At 38.0% G+C, this 16797-nt stretch overlaps 1 protein-coding gene across 7 annotated transcripts in view; it reads left to right on the top strand.

Annotated features, from left to right (window-relative positions):
- The window catches only part of ST18 (ST18 C2H2C-type zinc finger transcription factor), a 148108-nt gene that overhangs the window by 19218 nt on the left and 112093 nt on the right, over positions 1–16797 (top strand). For 2 of the 7 annotated variants that reach the window (XM_021672901.2, XM_064384174.1), the window contains 3 exons: positions 5251–5296; positions 13601–13754; positions 14539–14646. The gene's annotated coding sequence lies outside the window, so the exon portion shown is untranslated. Of the gene's footprint in view, positions 1–5250; positions 5297–10243; positions 10285–13600; positions 13755–14538; positions 14647–16797 lie in introns of those variants that run through there. The other 5 variants (XM_064384177.1, XM_064384175.1, XM_064384176.1 and 2 more) reach the window with 3 other exon arrangements.

Raw genomic sequence — 16797 nt, 5'->3', positions numbered from 1 at the left:
TGAACTCTGAACCAGGACTCCTCAGTGGGCCAGGGTCTGCCATAGGAGCAGGCGTGGTTTCCTGTGGGAACACGGAGACCAGGTGTGGAGCAGGAGGAGCTCAAGAGATGAAAGGGAACCCATCTAGTTTACTGTGAGGCAAGGATTTCCTTTAAGGAGCATTATTTTCTTTTTTTTTATATTTATTCATTTATTTTATTATCATGATTTTTGAGATGAAGCCTTGCTCTGTCCCCCAAACTGGTGTGCAGTGATACAATCTTGGCTGATTGCAACCTCTGCAATTCTTCTGCCTCAGCCTCCTGAATAACTGGGACTATAGGTGCGCACCACTACACCCAGCTAATTTTTGTATTTTTAGTAGAGACAGGGTTTCACCATATTGGCCAGGCTGGTCTTGAACTCCTGACCTTGTGATCTGCCTGCCTCGGCCTCCCAAAGTGTTGGGATTACAGGCGTGAGCCACTGGGCCCAGCCGATTTTTATTTATTTTTTAAGTGGCATTCATCTGTGTCATTTTTTTTTAATGCTTGTTGCTTTTAAAACTTCTTTTAATTTCCATATGTTTTGGGGGAACAAGTGGTATTTGATTACCCAAGTAAATTCTTTAGTAGTGATTGGTGAGATTTTGGTGCACCCATCACCCAAGCAGTGTATACTGAATACAATTTGTAGTCTTTTATTCCTCACTCTCTTCCCACTCTCTCCCCCTGAGTCCCCAAAGTCCATTGTATCATTCTTATGCCTTTGCATCCTCGTACCTTAGCTCCCACTTATGAGGGAGAACCGAAATGTTTGGTTTTTCCATTCCTGAGTTACTTCACTTAGACTAATGGTCTCCAGTGCCACCCAGGTTGCTACAAATGCCATTAATTCATTCCTTTTTGTGACTGAGTAGTATTCCATCACACACACACACACATGCACACACACACACAGACACACACACTCTACAGTTTCTTTATTCACTCATTGATTGATGGACATTTGGGTTGGTTCCACGTTTTTTGCAATTGCAAATTGTGCTGTTGTAAACATGCGTGTGCAAGTATCTTTTTTGTATAATGACTTCTTTTCCTCTGAGTAGATACCCAGTAGTGGGGTTGCTGGATCAAATGGTAGTTCTACTTTTAGTTCTTTAAGAAATCACCACACTGTTTTCCATAGTGGTTGCCATTCACTTCGAAAGCACCTTGTACAAATTAGGTGTTTTAAAGGCTGGGATTCTATAATTCTTCTAAGGCATTTTCTCCTGCACATGCTTTTTTTTTGGAAAAATTTAACACACCAAAAAATACATAATTCATTACCGTGGACAGAAAACCAAGAAGGATTGGACACAGAGTCAGGGAGCAGAAAGGTAGTTACCAGAGGCTGGGTAGTGGGAGTTGGGGAGGTGTTAGTCAAAGGTGCAATGTTTCAGTTAGGCAAGAGGAATCGATGATGGATATTTGAAGTGATGAATACACAAATTAGCTTGATTCAATGATTCTGCATTGTATACACACATCACTTTGTATTCCACAAATATATAGTTATAATGTTTCTCTATCCAATAACAAACAAATTCTATTAAATTCAATGTACTTAAAAAAGAAAACCAAAAAGATAATACTAGGGAATTAGAGAGAAGCCAATTGACTGGTGAAAGCCAATGAAAATGATAGACTGAAATTGGGTAGGCATTGGACAAAACACCTGATAAACAATGTATTGCCCTCTGATTGGTCATGGGAGACATCTATCAACCAGATGTTCAAATAACCAGAGGCACGTATTTAGTCTGAATCATTGAAACTCCTGAAAACCATCCAAGGAGAGAGGGATCAACTGCGATCTTGACATTCACATGCAGGTCCACACCATGACAGCAGAGTGTGCGCCCATCCGAGAGCTGCAGGATTAGGGATTCTTCACTCAAACTACACACCCTAATGTCTGTACTCCTAGAGCAGAGTTTCATCAAACCCATCAGATTGTTCTCCCATGTTATCAAGCAATAAATTAGGCCCCCACATCTGCAGGGAGATTTTTCTTTTATTGCCTCTGATTTATGCAACAAAAATAGCTTCACCATTGGAGTGGCCTTCACTGTACACCCCTCTCCACTCACTGAGGACCCCACTGGTTTATACAAACATTCTCCAGAAGAATAGGTGCTTAATGAAGATTTGAGTGTATAAATTAATGAATTAATTAAACAATCCTGTTCTATACCAAGAGGGTTGGTTACACTCGTATGAATCAAATTTCTTATTTGTGATATTATTATCCTTTTATATTTAGATGAGACTGGTATTTTAAAGTAGCGTTGTCAAATAAACATCTGTGAAACAGCAAAAGCAAGTAGGTGGCAGTGAGAATTTAGAAGGGGCACTGATTCTTTTAAAATCTTTCTCATGTGTTTACATTCTCCCAGCTTTACTGGGGAACTAGTTGATAAGTTCATGTTTGGAACACTCACTAGTCCTTCCTGAACTGAGCAGATCAGCGCTAAAGTGCCCGACTTCTGCTTAGTGAATGTCTTGCTGTTTAGAGAAGCACCCTCCATCTCTTTACTGAAAGATATTTAGCAGATATTTCATTTTATAATTTATCTTATTTCCCTCTTTCTAAAATATGTATTCCTGTGAACTATATTGCAAAATACCCTTGTAAGAGCTTTATCACAGAGATATTTACATGAACAGCAATGAAAATATATTTTTTAGTATTAGACTAAAATGTTTCCATCCTCCAAGAAGTTTTCAGGATAATGTGTTCTTCAAAATAGCAGCTATCAACAAAGAGCACCTCATATACCACTGTACATAAGAAACACGCTGTATCATTTGGAAAGTAAGTCAGAATTTACTAGGGCTGATAAAAACATTGAATGTGTCAAGGAAATTCGCATCTTTGCTTGACATTTAAATTTGTTTTTATGATATAATTTGTAATTAATTCATTCCCATATTTTATTTGCTTTTGGCAAGTTTGAATATTGTGCAAACTCTCAGATTTGTAATTTGTGAGCTTATATTTGATAATGGCACCTTGAATGGAGAAGTACATAATTGCTGTTTCTTTCTTGACATGAATGGTTTCATCTGAAGGGAAGATCAAGTTCAATAAGCTATAAAGTGGTTCTGAGAATGTACTTCAGTGATGGGCCAGAACATTCACTTTTTATCTGTTCCTTTCTATCGTAAAGTATTAAAACCAGAGCAAATAAATAGCTCAAAAATGAAGTGGAAGTGCTTCTCCTCCATGTGGGTGTATTTAGCTTTTGGGGGTTGGGATTCGTCAATGCATTTAATAGCTAGTACCTAGGCCAGTAGTTTTCAAAGTATGGTGCCCAAACTTATCAGCACTAACATTATCTGAGAACTTAAAAATGCACATTCTCAGGCCCCACCACGGATCTGTGGAATGCACAGCCTGGACTTTCACAAGCCCTCCAGGAGATTCTGATGTCACTGATGTTCGAGAGCCAGCTGCTTTGACACTCTGCTGTTCGGTGCAGTCCATGGAGAGGCAGGGGCACCTGGACCCTTGTGAGAACCTCAGAGTGTCGGCACCAGAACATTCCCCTTAAGAAGCCACTCAGCCGGGGGCAGTGGCTCATGCCTGTAATCCCAGCAGTTTGGGAGGTCAAAACCGGCAGATCACAAGGTCAAGAGATCGAGACTATCTTGGCCAACATGGTAAAACCCTGTCTCTCCTAAAAATACAAAAATTAGCTGGGCATGGTGCATGCCTGTAATCCCAGCTCCTTGGGAGGTTGAGGCAAGAGAATCGCTTGAATCTTGGAGGCAGAGGTTGCAGTGAGCCAAGATCGTGCCACTGCACTGCAATCCAGCCTGGGTGAGAGAGTGAAACTCAGTCTAAAAAAAGAAAAAGAAGCCACCCAGGTGGTCCTGATGCATATTAATGTCTGAAAGCCACTGTTCAAAAATTTGAAGATTCAGAGTGAGGAACTTAGCAGTGGGAAAGTATCCTTTACTCAGAGGCATTCTGCAGGCTGGGCAAGGGAAACTCAGTGGAGGCTTTACTGTTTGTGCATCCTCTCAGTTACCTCTGGGATTAAAAGGAGGGAAGAGTTGCTTAAACTTCTGATTGCAAGCATAGAAAATATATAAGGGCACACTGTGTCTGCATTATGGGATGGAGAGCAGAGCCATTATCTGGATAAAAGAGCTCTTATCTGAGTAATAAATGATATATATATGCATACATACACATACATATATATAATTTCCCACAATGATCTAGATGTATTAGGTCAAAACACAGCTTTCAGTTCAGTTTTTTTATGTAAAACTCTCCATTTTCTAATTCACTTTTCATGTACAAGCAATGCGAAGATATTTGGGGGGTCTTTTTCTCTTAGGTTGTTTTCTACCTTGAATCTAATTTTCTGTAGTACGAATTTTTTTAGGAAGTCTTTTCACCACTGAAAGAAGTTGCAAACTTTTGAGGCTCCCCATAGGGTGATTGTTCTGGTGTTAAGACATCAGTGAGACAAAGCTTTCTGTGAAGATGGTGAATTCGGCACTACTCTACATCTACTAGTGGTGAACCCAGGGACCTGGGAGGAAAAACAGTAGCTGGCCAAGTGAAACCTTCTTTGTAAAAATATTTGTAGCGTGGAAACGCATGAGAATTAAAGGATTTTTTTTAAAATCCTTTTGAAATCTTTACACAACGTGCCCCCACCCCATATGTAAATGAGACTGTCACTCCTGTGTTTGTCCACAGCTAGAGTTCCAGATGAACCAGTGTAGTGTGCAATGACAGGAACAGCTGACTCATTAGTAGAGAGCAGTGAAAGGTAATTAACCCTGGGAAAAGTACAGCTGCCGTGCGGGCTGTTCCTTTCTGTAGGATCTGATTAGAAATTAGTGTTAAACCACTGATTCTTTTTTTTTTTTTTTTTTTTTTTTTTTCAGAAAAGACTGTCATTGATAATTCACTTTCACTCTCAGGTGTGCCCCTAGAAAAGGTTCTCAAATGTACTTAAAAACAAAAGGGCTCAAATCTATAAAGCACTTTCTGATAACAGTAGACACCTGTTTTTCTTGTTGAGGGAGACTTCTTTCAAATGAATATTGTCTGACTATTGAAGATTGGTAATACCCCAACCTATATTCTAATAGTCAGTGTGGAAAGGGTTGTTTTGTGTAGTTAATAAACTGTAATAAATACCATTTAATTATGTTTCCTTTTTGTTTTTCTTTCCACTTTTCCTCCTCTGATGCTTCTCCTCAGGAGCGATGGGAACTCTCCAGTTCAGATCCGGTAGCTATTAGGGAAGGTAAGTAAAAGCTATTGAAAAATAAACTTTTCCCCCAAAGAAAAAGAATCTCCAACTTTTCACCTTCCTTCAGAAACCTGAGACGTTGAGGAATTGATTTTAGAGGATCAGCGAAGATGCTTCATTTGGTTAGTGTTGGTATGCTCATGGTAATTTTGGTTATATTCATACAGATTTTTTTCAGGAAGTGTTTACACCTGTTCATTCTGATTCGTGACTTCATATGTCTGATATTAGGGGTGTTAATATGTAAAACATTCAGAATTAAAATGTATGACTAAAAAATGTGGTAGACAGGATAAAGTGCCCCACAAAAATATCCATGAAATCCCTGAAATCTGTGAATATGTTATCTTGCATGGCAAAAGGGATGTGATTTAATGAAGAACTTTGAGATTATCCTATTTATCTAAAAAAGACAAACTAATCACATGATCCTGAAGGAAAAGGCCAAAGAATGAGTCAGGGAGATGCAATGTGAGAAGGACTCAAAGTAACCCACCATTGCTGACATTGAAAATAGAGGAAGCAGACCATTCGCCAAAAAAGGCAGGGGGCTATGGAAGCTGGGGATGGCTCTCAGTTTACACCTTGCAAGAAAACAGCAGTCTCAGTCCTACAAGAGCAAGTAACTGGATTCCACCAACAGCCCAGTGAGTGAGGAAATGCATTCTCCTTTGGAGCCTCCAAAATGGAATGTACCTTAACTTGGTTTTAGTCTGGTGAGACCATACCAGACTTTGGACCTCTAGAACTGTAAGATGACAGCTTTGTGCCTTTTTAAGCCATCATATTTGTGAAAATTTGTTACAGCAATAATAGAAAACTAGTACAGAGAAAAAGCCCACCAATAGATGGGACATATTTTGTAGCTGCCGATCTAAATCCTATGAGTAAATTTCTGCATTTGAATGAAGAGAAACTTCTCTTGAGAGGCTAAGATTGATAGTCTATAAGAATTGGAATATTGATTTTGTTGATTCAAAATGATGGTTTTTGCCAGCTCAGAGAGTTCTGTTTCCTACTTTGTGATATCCCTCCTTCCCCAGAAATTCTTTATATGCTATATTTGTAAACACAATGCCTGTGTCACCCAAGATGCAAATGAGTACATGCTTTATTGGACTTTTTAGCGAGTCTGTGTTTACTTGAGTGTGGGTGAGTGGAATGGAACATCAAGGGATAGAAGGCCAGGTCTCTGCTGCAGAGATCTGACAGGCAAAGAATGCTGAGCCTAGTGCTTGAAAGCAGATGGTGGCCATGTGAATCCTGGTTCTACCTCTTTCTACCTGTGTGAACCCTGGGTAAGGTGGTGAGCTCAATTTCCTTCCCTAATCTGACATGTAACATTGATAATACTTCACCATAGGCATGCTAAGATGACTAAGTAAGACAACACACATAAATTCTAGCAAGAGCGCCTATCATTCTGTGAGTTTGGTAAAGGTGAGGTGTGTTTCTTTAGAAAATATTGTGTTGCCTCACCATTTTGATTCAAAAAATAAATTTGTTTTGTCTTTACTTATGGTGGGTGCCATTTTCTCTCCCATACAAAAGTCCTCAGTATGAATATATGGACATGCATTGCTTAAAATAAATGTGGGTGCACAATAGTCAGGTGCACAAGTGCTCTTTGAATTTTATTAACATTCTGGAAAACATCAAGTGAGAAAAGTGAAGTCTATGAACTAGGGACTGTGTTATAGTTTAGATGAGTTGGAGATCTTCCTATATAGTTTTCTTTCCAAATTTGGAAAAATAAGACTATTATTTCTATTTTACATTTAACTTTTCCTGCAAAAGGACCTGTTTACATCACAAGCCATAACTTTTCATGTAAATGAAATAAAAGTAGACGTTGAAAAAAATCTGACCACGAAATCTATTATACTTCACACTTGCTCTCCTTTGCATGTTGGGAGCTGATGTTTTCAACATAAGAGAAGACAAAATTGTAAATTTTCCTTAACTGGCATGGCAATCAAACAAACAAAATCTATAGTATTCCAGATGCTAAAATGTCTGGGTTGTTTTCTATTGAAATCCAATTAACAAACAATTATCTCAAGCATCTGACAAGCGGTTTTTTTTTTTTTTTTGCTTATTTTAATTCAATTCAATAATAACATATTGGGCACCTACTATAGCCATAAAATTATTTTGCATCAAAAGGTCAGCAAGATAGCCCTTTGCTTCCATGAGCCCACACCAGCCCAGGGAAGAGAAACTAGACCTGGGCAAGCATAATATCTGGCAGAACATAGTCATCAGGATGAGGGTGCTATCAAAACACTATTGGAATATAGAATTCTGGGCGATGCTTTCAACCGCAGTATGAATGACAAACCACATTTCAGCAGACAGAGCTTGCAGTTCTGCCACTAAAGGGAAAAGTTCCTTTGAAACATACAAATGAAATCATGAAATTCAAAGCATTTAATTTTAGCTCTCTAATTTGACCATCAAGTCTCTGACCCTCTTATAACTATATAAAAATATGGCCTTAATGCACTGTTTAACCAAGCCAACTACAATTTTGACCATTGGTGTCCTTTCAGTTGGTCTTTGGGGACATTACTTTATTCTAGTCTTAGTTTTCCGAGTCTCTCTAGGGATGAATTTTTTAGGAATCATCATCTTCTGGAAGCTTTTCCAGTCTGGTCTAAATCTGTGCTCCCATTCTTTTTTCTGCCTCCCTCTGTAATAATACCTGGCACATTATATTGGGATATTCAACTTCCTGGTTTGAGCTCTTGAGAACAAGAGTTGTGCTTTATGTATCCTTTTATGCCCACTGTCTAGCAAGGCAAGCCATAGAATTCTCCTCAATAAGTGTGTACTGAACCAATAAACAGTAAATTCTTAGGAGAAAACTACTTGTACTTTTAAAAAATCTGTATTAAATTAAATACTGTAGTGATAATAAAATCCTGGGATCATTCTGCAAAAATCCAGTGCCCCATTGGCCTCCACAATTGAGTCATGTCATTTGCTTTGCAAATTTCAGTATATTCTCCCATTCTATATTTCATAGTCAGGTAATGAAGATAAATAATTATATTTTTATCTTAATTCAAAACAAAATATGAGGAAAATTTTATAAAAAGCAAACAGTTGCTGTTGGGAAAAAGAGCAGACTTTCTGATAAAATTCTAAAGAATGTTTTAAAGATGGATAAAGAAAATGGAAACACTGTCTAAAGCTATCAAGTACATTGTGTAATAATCTATATGATGAAATAGCTTAAATAAAGAAAACTCCCTTTATATAGTAAAAAGCTTTATTTGTGAAACAAGTGTTCTTTGAACTTTGTTAAAAATGTTTTGACATTATGAGTTTGTTTAGTATAGATTTACTCAAAATAGCACATTTAGTTGCAACACAGGCTTTGAAATTAAGTGGTTAGTTTAATAAAACAGAGCTCCATAGTTACCACAGGAAAACAGAATAATTTTTATTTCTTTGGAAGCCAGGAAGGGGCTTTAGAGAAAAGATTAAGCAAACACACCCAGGCAGGTTCATTATGTGTGGCTTCGTACCTGATTGACTTTTTAAAAGAGGAAACTTAATCATACAGGAAATTAAAGTTTTCCCGCTAAAATCTATGGAAGCACATTAAGAAGTCTGAACATTCCCTTTCTCTATGTATTTCCAAGAAGATTCTGAGTCAGTGGGAAAGCTAGTTTAATCGGACATCTCTGTGAGATGAGTTTTTTGCTCATAGTATTTTGTTAATAAACCATGTCACAAACAAGTGGTTAAAAATGCCACCCCAAAGACAGCAAGGCGTTGCTCTGCGTGGCGAATCATGCAATCTTAGGTCTCACCTTACCATTCATGATCAACGTTTTGTTGAAAGGCCAGGTGGAAGGGAAATTGAAATCCATGCTAGTGAAGACGTCTCCTTGTGCCAGCTTCATTGTTTTCTTGGTTTAGCATGGAGATGTGCTCTCTTTGAGTGTTAATGGAGGTCACTATTGCTCTGTCCTTTGCTGCATCTAACCCAAGGAGTTCTTCACAGTTGACTGTTGAGAAACAAAATGATGTGGTTTCTAGTATCTCACCTTCAGCTCACCAGCCTTCAAAGCAGCAGTGATTAACAGGACTTTTACAAAGTTTCTATGTAGTTACAAGGACAGTTTCAATCTTCTGTCATTTTTTTGCATTAGCTATGATTATGCTTTTACCACAAAAATGCATTTGTTTTAAAGGTAACAATACAGACTGGGAGAATAGCTTATGTTTCATCTATATTTATCAGCACTCACTGTACATTTGTGTCTTCATTACCAGGAAATATTAAGGGACATTGTGCCATCTATTCCTGTTTACAGTTTATTATGCAGAGATAGGAAACACTTAGCATGTAAAATGAATGTAGAAATTATTCCTGGATAGAAACACGGACATTTCCCACTCGTTGGCTCTTTCTCCTCCATCACCGGATCAGAGTGTAATTGTCAGTAATCAGGCCTGCTTGCTGCTGATAAAACCACTCTGAATGCTAGCAGCCTTCTTTGTGTGATGACTCAATTATTCCAGAAGTGCCTCATCAAATCTGCCCCATCAGCTGGGCTAATAAATAAGGAGAAGAAACTGGCCCCCCAAAGCAAATTATAAATCCATTTGCATTAACCATTTCGCTGGTCCATGATCTAGGCAGAAATAAGCATGGCAGATTGTGTTAAGCTTATTTGAATATGTTTATAATGTTTACAGCATGCAACTTCTTTTTTTTCCCACAAGGTGTTAGAATTATCAGTCATGAATGGCATCTAAATGCAGTTATGTTAATTACAGCAAGGCTTTAAGTATCTTTGAGGGCTATTTTGTTACGTAAATCAGGTGAAAGTTAAATCATCTTGCAGAGAGAAATATAGGTCTTGCATAAGTTATTGGAATTGCTTCAGAGCTTAAGGAGAAGAGATCTATGTTTTATTTTTACAGGGACTGGAAGGACAAATACAAATACTGTTATGCCTACTAGTGTAAGTACAATTACTTCGTATCTACCACAGTGGAAACCAGAAGTTATTGTGATGCTCTGTATGACTTCAGCAATCTGCAAAAACAAAAATTATATTTTTTCTGGGAGGCTATCAGAATTGCTATAGCATTCCCTGTGCTGAAAATTCTTTGAAAGGTTCTATAAGGCAGAGATTTAAAAAGCTGGGCAAACTAGTAAAAATCATGTAAATTTGTCCATGGAAATTGTGTGCATTGACAAATTTTATTCTTCTAAATGACAAACCATACTGAATCACAAGAAGTTTTGTGTGTCTATTTGAACTTCAGCCATCACTTGGGGAAGCAAATCATGTTAAAAGGTGATCAAGAAAAGTAATTTGTTTGCTAATATCAAAGAACTCATCTTTTTGAATATTCAATGATTTGAAATCTGATACATCCTCCCTAAAAGTAAGCAACATACCATGGACCCACTTTGCCATGGGAAATGTTTTTCCTGCAGAGTGGTTCCAGTTTTGCTGAAGCTCTTGTTTCTACTCCTGCTGTGATCAGGGGCCTAATTATGGGCTGGTGGTAAAAGTGAAGTTTATAGTCAATGAAGAGTGTCTGTCTTTGCCTGAACATCTTAAATGAAATTCACTGCTTATCTTCATTTGCTCCAGCCAATGAAGAATATGCCCTAATATCAACCTGGAAAGCTAGGCAGAAGAAAGTCATTTAAGTGGCAAAAGGCTTACATAAGTTTTGTTCATCAACTTCTAAACATCTAATCTCTTGCTATGTTGAAAATACTAATTCTACAGCTGATTGATTAGAAACTCCAAAATAAAAAGTGTAACTCTTTGTTAGAAACTTAATGGAGCGAAATGGGTTATACAAACTCGGCTGTAACTTAAATGATCATACTGACTAGCATAAAAATAAAGTTAGAAACTGGGGACTGTAAAGAAATTGTCTTACGATTCGAAAAACTGAACCAGGCAAGGATAATCCCCTCTTTTGCATCATTCCAACTAAGGAACAATTGGTGACGATATTATCGTTAGAGCGATTAAGAGCTTAATCTGTTGTAAACTGTGGAGATAGGGCCTCAAGGGATAGCAATACTAAGGTAAATGTGCTAAGATTTTTATGTTTACTTACTAAGACACCAAATCTCAGAGTGGTCTTTGGACTCTGTATCAACATTATGAACTTCTGAGTGGACACTGTGGTTTATATCAGAACCACAGAATGATCTGGTTCCCTAGGTATGCAAGTTTCAAAATGAAATTGGTGATGGTGATGATCTCATATTAGTTACTATAGTACAGGGCTGTGAGTGCTACACACATTTCATATTAAACTCATTTGCCCTTTCAACAAATTTTTCACTTTGAGTTTAGTTTGGAGGACTTAAAAAAAAAATTACATGCTTTGGAACCATAAGTCAGTTTTTTTTTTTTTTTTTTGAAACAGAGTTTTACTGTCACCCAAGCTGGATTGCAGCAGCACAATCTTGGCTCACTGTAACATCTGCCTCCTGGGCTCAAGTGATTCTCAGTGATTCTCGTGCCTCAGCCTCTTGTAGCTGGAATTACAGGTGTGCGCCACCATGCCTGGCTAATTTTTGTATTTTTAGTAGAGCCGGGTTTCACCATGTTGGTCAGGCTGGTCTCGAACTTCTGGCCTCAGGCAATCTGACCCCTCAGCCTCCCAACTGCTGGGATTATAGGCATAAGCCACCACACCTGGCCAAGGACCCATAAGTAAATCTATGATTCTCTTTGGTGATACAATTAACATGTATATCATTATCAGTTTAGGTCATTCATTCTACCTGATAAAATGCAATCTGATATACTCTATTTTTGAAACACACACACACACACACACACACACACACACACCCCAGACTCACTACCTTTGTAGCACAGGTTTAAAGAACCGTTTTTCTCAGAAGCCACACTTACTCACCCATGAAGCAGCTGTAAAGGACTGGGAGTCCCTAATTACTAGCAGATAGAAAAGTGGACAAAGTAGTGCTTCGTGATGACTCCATTCAACACGTGAAGCCACGTCGTCATCAGAGAGTACACCTAAGACTCGGGTAGTACATTGGGTTACTAACACCTTGCTTGTCATATCGTTTCCTCTTTTAAGACTCCTTTTTCATTAAAAAATGAGTTTCGATGCAAAATTTTTCATCTGAGTAGGCGGGGGCTAAACCTAACTGTTACAAGTTCTGGGAGCTTAATCAAGATTCTGAGTCTTAGGTTAACTGCCTTCAAAAATATGCATACCTCATGAATGTTTTGTTAAGTCCCTAACTTTCATAACATTTAAGATCAAACAAAAAGCATGGCAGTTAACAAAAATGTTCTTTAAAGGTATCTGGTTGATCTAACAGTGCACATGCAGGGGCTGGAGGGATCCGACGTCAGGGGCAGATTCCTTTTGGTATCTGCCAAGGCTGTGCTTCCAAACAGCAGGTGGGTGGAGTTATTAATGATAGACACATGGATGGAGAGCCTCTGCGGGGCTCCTCGTTCACGTTTGTGTTTTGGTCTGCTTAGACTTCATGAGCTCTATTGTGTCAAATCATATTTCTAAACTTATATTTTGTCAGTGCCCTCTGTGCACTTCTCCAAGCCGATCTCAGCTGTGCTCCCTTCACTCTTTTCCCCAGGGAGGGGAGCCACGGCAGATGGGGTTAGGGCAGAGGGCTGATGCATCTGACAGCAAACGGCCGGGCTGTTGAGTGGAAGCTGTGAGCGTCAGGAAGCTACTTTTCCCCTGAGAACCAACTAACCACTGAAGAAAGTTGAAAATGAGCCCTTTGAGAAATGCTATTAAAAGTAGTAAAAAATTGCAATTGTGCAGATGATGTGCTGCTGTGTGCTTATTCGAATGCTAATGAGTTTGACATTAGGGAACTCAGAGGCTTTACAGCTACTCCCTTATGTGATTCAGTTCTTTATTGGCAATCTTTGAGAAAATAAATGGAAAATGTATTGCTAATAAATACATAACACGATAGGGTATTAGACAAAAAGCCATTACTTTCAGGATTTAGAAAGAGCTTTGTTTGCCAGTGTGACTGTTTTCCAGAATCTTTTGTTTTAGGTTAGTGTATGGGAAACAAAGGGGAATAGGCAGGTGGGAAGCTTCAGAACTCTTTCTGAACTGAGGGCGCAATAGAATAGGCCAAAAACATTGGAGAGAAAGCCCTTTTTTTTTTAGTGGCAATCAAACGCAAACTAAGAATTCCCAAGCTTCTGTGCTACTTTTCAATTCTTACATTATGTGCAGTAATCTGCTCTATCACTTGAGAGCTTTATCTCCATTTTTCCCCAGGAACTACAGTTGCTGACTTGAGTTGAAGAAGCATCTGCTTAATGTCTGGTCAAATCCTACATGAAATACACAACTCTATGACTAAAAAGCTGAGCACTTTGATATACTGCAAAGGGTAGAGAAGGCAGGACAGTAGAAATCTTCTGCAAGGAAGGTTGGTGGCTTGTGTTTTAAAATATTAGAACTGCCAGGCATAAACATTTTAAATGTGCATGGATACATGTGGTATTTGTATAAATTGGCCCCTCTAGTATGTTGAGTGCATGACACTGAATTGCAAAGTTTTCTCTCAAGGACCAATTGGCCTGATGAAAACTGATTCTGTGCGCATCCCTGGGACCAAATCGAGATGAGGCAGCTCTGTGTATTATAACTCAACACAGGGTAACCAAGAGCAAATCATTTCATTGGATAAGTTAAAACATTAGCAAAAAGATTAGTATCATTTTTATGACGGACTCATTAAAAAGAACTCTAAGTAACAAAAGAATGCATTTCAAATCTGCCTCTGTGACCTCTGGAGTATAGTACATTCCAAATCTTGTCTCAAGTTTTTATTCGGGTGGTTAAAAATAAAAATAATGGTAATGATCATTGAGAGTCCCTCTTATCTAATTTCCCAACTAAATTGAAGAAGTAATAGAGAGGTAGGTAGGTAGGTAGGTAGGTAGGTAGGTAGGTAGGTAGATAGATAGATAGATAGATAGATAGATAATTTGATAATAAAGACAAAAATAAATTTGGCTTAACTTAAAAAATAAAAAAAGATTTTTCTCATTAATACATAGTATAAAAATTGTCATTCTGTTTGTACTCTAGTACAACCAAACTATAGATAAGTGTCAACACTTTGTTGATTGTTTGTTTGTTTATCGCTGCTCTTCTATTTATTTGTCCAGGCTGATATGCTTTTCTTGTTTGATTTCTTATCTCAATAGAATGAATTTCAGGATTTATCACTAAATCAGACAAAGACATTTATTTAGTCCCTCTGACACAGCAGGGCAAACTGAGTTGGCATACAAGTTACCTGGAGAAAAAGAGAGGTAAGGCAGCATTTTTATTTGTTAAAAAGTGGAACACATTCAAAGAAAATGAATTCCATCAAAGAATGTATATAAAAGCTCTCCTCTACAATAGATCTTTCTCTGTGGATTCGCTTACAAATTTATTGTTAGTGCTGAATTTAGAATTGTCATTTTTGTCAGAGACACAGCCATTTAATATTTTAAAATATTAAATAGGTAAAGTCCTTTGAGCCTACAAGCCTTTTTGCATATTGATTGGTATGTGTTATTTGTTCACACATGTTTGCCTTTAAAGAAAGTTTCATTGTTAAAATGTTTTTCAAAATCCAGTTTACATTCATTCATGTTAGAAATTAGTTTATTTATGGATTAAGAGTAAATAAGTGAGATTTTAACAGCACAATTTTTTAAAAAGTACTATGAATGACTTCCGGAGTGAATGTATGCAAACACTGAAAAGTAAGGAATTGAATTATTCTTGAGAGAAATCTGTTTCAGATGATGTATCCCTATATGAAGGAGTTTGATTTCTACATTGACATATTTTGCAACAGATGCATCTCAAAATATCAGCAAGAAAAAAATTGTAAAGGTCCTTTTAGTGTGTTACTTGCCCTGAGTTATCTTTAAACCAGGCATATTAAATATATATATATATGTATGTATAAACCCTCTTCTAAAACATAAAGCTGGAGATTGCCCCCTAATGTCACAAAGCTGTGACTCTGAGGCTGCGGTACAGTGACTAATAGAAATCTTTGGCACAAGTTGGTTACCTAAGGGAATAATAGGGCTATTTGCTGGAGTCGTTTGGCAAAACGACACCAACACATGGCTTTGGTTGATATTCAGCATTGCCAGTTGCACAAAGTTGCAGGATGAAGTCTACACCAGCAGTGACAACTCAGAAATCAGAAGGGAGAATCAAAACCAACCATTCACCTTATAATGCTACCCAAGCTTGTTTCGGGTGTCAGATTTCTTTTATGGCAATGCATTTCCAAGAAGCTCTAGAAAATTTCCATGCAAGTGCCTGCTCATGGCCCTCAGGAAGAGCTACTTCCCAGAAAACTGTACTTAAAATGATAGCAGACTGAACCTACTTTTCCTTTTGAGTTTGGGGTGGGAGGGATTGGGGAGACCAGGAGAAGGATCATAAATCCAAAGTACACACATCCTTCAATCCTTCGGCTCTGTTTATAGAGCCAAAGATAGTACAATAAGAAGTGTACGAGCACAGAGCATTGAAATCAAGAATAGTGTGCAAATAAAAGATGAAAGGTTCTGAAAATTATAAATATGTCGTCACAGATGGTGTAAAAAAGACACGGTTTTGTTACAGTTTAGTTTTTTAAAAAAGTTTACTTTCTGAATTTGCTCCTATTCTTCTTGAGTTATTAATAAATGTATGAAAACAAAACTAGAAAAATAAGAAGAGGGGAAGAACAGAGAAAAAACATGCTTAAACATTCTCAGTATTTCTCTCCACAAGTCAACTAGCATCCTTTTAGAACTGCAGCTCATTTCTCCCATGATTTCTTGGGTAACAGGTAAATATTTCTGCTTCCATTGTGAACTGCTCCAAAGCTCTGTTTAAAACAAAATGATGCCTGAATCATCAAAAGAAAGGGCACTCAATGTACTTTGTTCTTCAATCTGGCCAAATTTCAGTCCAAGATGCTGGCATCATGTAGTTGTTTGATTTCTCTGGGCCTAGTCATTTCCAACTTCCTGAGTTTTTCTTCATCATTTTTTTTTTAAATGTGATTTTTGAAAAGGAAGCGTCCACTGTAGATAAAGTGTTCCTCATGGAGAGGACCTCAGCAACTCTTCTCAGCAGCCACAGATCTTCTTCCCACCATTGCTGTGAGTCCCCAGGACTAAAACGACATCTCACAAGAACAATGTGACACAACGACAGAACCACACTGGCAGGTCAAAAATCTCAGGAGATGAGCACAGCAAAATCTTGTTCAAAAGGGGGCTGACTGCAAGTCGAATGTGTGTGACTGACTTCTCAAATTAAGAGGAGCAGCCAGGCACGGTGGCTTATGCCTGTAATCCCAGCACTTTGGGAGGCCACGGCTGGTGGATCACTTGAGGTCAGGAGTTCAAGACCAGCCTGATCAACATGGTGAAACCCCGTCTCTACTAATAATACAAAAAAAT

Source organism: Aotus nancymaae, unplaced genomic scaffold, assembly GCF_030222135.1.
Source record: "Aotus nancymaae isolate 86718 unplaced genomic scaffold, 86718_ANA_hifiasm-v0.15.2.pri h1tg000036l, whole genome shotgun sequence".
Classification (NCBI taxonomy): Eukaryota; Metazoa; Chordata; class Mammalia; order Primates; family Aotidae; genus Aotus; species Aotus nancymaae.
This window is presented reverse-complemented; position numbering and strand designations above follow the sequence as displayed.